Source organism: Copadichromis virginalis, linkage group LG4 (genome assembly GCF_057382275.1).
Source record: "Copadichromis virginalis isolate Kocher_CV1m ecotype Utaka linkage group LG4, C_Virginalis_male_GT1.1, whole genome shotgun sequence".
NCBI classification, from domain to species: domain Eukaryota; kingdom Metazoa; phylum Chordata; class Actinopteri; order Cichliformes; family Cichlidae; genus Copadichromis; species Copadichromis virginalis.
Window position 1 is genome coordinate 13,902,621 of NC_140621.1, and position 3,235 is coordinate 13,905,855.

Here is a 3,235-nt window from a genome sequence, read left to right on the forward strand (position 1 = left end):
CTGAGTGGTTACTCTTTGTTATTGTTATTTGAAAATAACAATAACAAAAAGTTATTTGAAATTTTTTTAAATGGCCTTTAAAGCAAATTACATAGGCATACTTTCATGTTATAAATAAGTTATAATGTACAGTAAGTGCAGGCTAAACTGGATTTGCAGTATTGTGATACTGTTCACAGAGCTGGACTGTGGTTTCCGTGGCAATTGCTAGGCCAGGTCCAGAGCAGCAGCAGGTCTTCAACAGGAGGGTTGTTTAATCACACGGTTTCTAAGTTTCAGCATTTATTTTGTTAAGAAAACACAAACACTTGTAAACACAGTCATATATAAAGCGTGCCAACTCAGTAACTACTCACACACAAAAACACTGTCACTCTCCCCTTTCTCTTCCTTGATGTCTCACTCTCTCCATCTGCATCAATACTGCCATTGATTCAATAAGCCACAGGCGTTACCGGGGTCAGAGCTGTGTTGGGATACTGGTTGTCCCGGCAACATCTCCATCAGTCCAACCTTACATCCCACAAGCACACCCTCCTTTTGTCCATCTACTGCACCAATGCACTTTGTGCTTGTGTGTGTGTGTGTGTGTGTGTGTGTGTGTGTGTGTGTGTGTGTGTGTGTGTGTGTGTGTGTGTGTGTGTGTGTGTACACGATGACGCCGTGTGTGTCCTGCGTGGGAGAAAGGAGGCGATGAGTCATAGCACACATACCACCAGGACATAACAGCTCCCCCTGTTGCTGGGGCCGGGGAAGCCCCGGAGGTGTGGGTGTATTGTCTGGGAGAACAGAGCAATCCGTGACATCACAGGACGTCTTTCTCCTACACCATTCCCTGGAGAAGGGAATGGCGTTGGGAAGGAGGGCAGGAGGGAGGGGAGGTAGCGACAGGTGGGGGGAAGGAGAGGGAAGGGGGCAGCGAGTCTTTCATTTGGGCATTTTTTGTTTTGTTTTGTTTTCTTTCTCGCTTCTTTTTGTTCTCTCCTCTTCTAAAGACTCCCACCGATGAGGATTGAGGCAAAACCCATCACTCATTCCTGAGTTGTTGCAATACTTTGAAGCTATCTTCAGCTATGAACTTTTATGAATGGGCCCCACTGTTGAAAGTCTCTTTTAATCTTTGGCATTTACTAAAAGTCCTGACTGAGATGTGATGCCACACACAGAAAATTGCTGATTTTCACCTCTCTGAGAGGCGTGCGTGCATGCACGAGTGCATTCTTGTATTAGTCACACTGAGGAAACATAACTCTATTTACAGAGTCAGACCCTGTAAACTCCGCATCGGTCTCAGGCAAAGATTATATAAATCATTAAATCGTGAGGTGAGGAGTTTATTTAATGTCAGGTTTAGATAAGGGTAGAAACGATAAGCAGATATGTTGCTGTGACATTTATGGAAACCTGTCATTGTTTCTGGAACATATTTCCATAAGTCTCTGTAATACGCTAAAAATATTTTTGAATTCATTTTTAAAAAGTTAGTTTGTGGTCTTGAGCTGAAAATAATGATGAATATTGTATTATAAGACTTTTTAACCATTTAATATCGTTGTCAACTAATTCTCATCCAGAGAAGAGAGTCCTGAGCCAACCTTTCAGCAGGTTGTCTTTTGATCCAAATGTGGGAAATGTGCAAAGATATGCATTTGTGTGTGTGTGTGTGTGTGTGTGTGTGTGTGTGTGTGTGTGTGTGTGTGTGTGTGTGTGTGTGTGTGTGTGTTCAAGATTCCAGTAAGCGTGAAACAGCAGGCATCAACCCTCAAACCTTTGTACCTTTCCAGTTTGCCTGCTCAGTTCACTAACACAGATACACACATGCGCGTACACCAGGACTGGGCAGAAGCACAGACACAAACGTACACACTCACACACACGCAGCATGGAGAGGAAACTGCAACACAATGATAAGGTCTGGGAACACAATGGGCTCAGCAGTGCACAGACAGAAGCCAGGACCAGTTTAGCTCTCAAAGGTCAACAAGCCTCTCCAGGCTTTCATTCAGTCCCCCAGTTATTATTGTTCAACATTATAATGATTACTCTGATGGCCTTTATTTTGCAAATGTGGGAGCCATCCGGAAATACCAGTGGAATATGAAAATGCAGGCCAGACCGGAGAGCAGAGAGGGGGGAAGGAAAGGTTACTTATTTTGGAGGCTGAACTTCTTTGACGTCAAGTTTCCCATGGTCTAGTCCAGCCTTGGATTGGACTCCAGGTTCATCGCAGATCACTGGTGAGGTGCCAGTTTAGTGCACACCTGCTTGTGTCTACATGTGACCACTCCTACCATCATAGTGAGTGTGCTAGTAGACAAAATATTTTGAGTATAAAACAGTATAAGACATTATAAATGAAAGCATACCAAATGGAAAACGCATCCTCTGAGTCAAAAAAGAAGAAGCAAAAGCAGAAGAGTCTTATACCTGCATGCTATCTGAAAACCACCAGATAGTGATAGCGGTGGTGAAAGAAAGACCTCCAGTCTCATAGGAGTCTATCAGAAAGCAGCTTTTCTGCTCAGTTTATTGGGTCATTCACTCATTTTAGGTCATATTGAATAAAAATCATCTTAGCTTCATTAAATTCACAGTCTGAGAGAAGCCGGTCCATTTCCTTACAAATTTTAAAAACTGAACCCACTACACAGAAAAGTCTAGATTTTGTGCAATGGGTACCAATTTGTTCTAGTCAGGTTGTCAAGTAACCCTCATCTTATACACGTGATTCTAGACTGCAATATTTTTAATCGTTACACCAGAGTAGGTTTGCATTTTTCAAATTTCAAAAAATTTCTTTTTTTTTTTAAATCTTAGTGCAACGTCTCCCTTGCCTGAAACAAGACATGTTAGCTCATCCCATTACCATAAGCTTAAAAGTCACCCAACCATTAAGCTGATAGAGGAGCCGTGTGCCTTAGATGATCTTATATTCCCACTTTCTGACATTACACAGAGCCAAGAATAGAAAAAAAGCTGTGTTTAGGGTAGTCTGAGCTTTTGTCTCACTGGGATTTCTGGCACATAAGCCCACCTCGTTCTTCCAAACTTTGGCTATGTTTGGTGTAAGTCAACTGTAACAGCACAAATAAGATGAAATAAGGAAAAGCATAATAGATCCAATTTAAAGCAGTCACATGGCCTCTTCCTCCTTTAGCAGACAAACGTGCAGACAACGAGACATAAAGACTGTGCACAAACATCATTCAGCAGCAAACATTAGAGAGAAGAAATA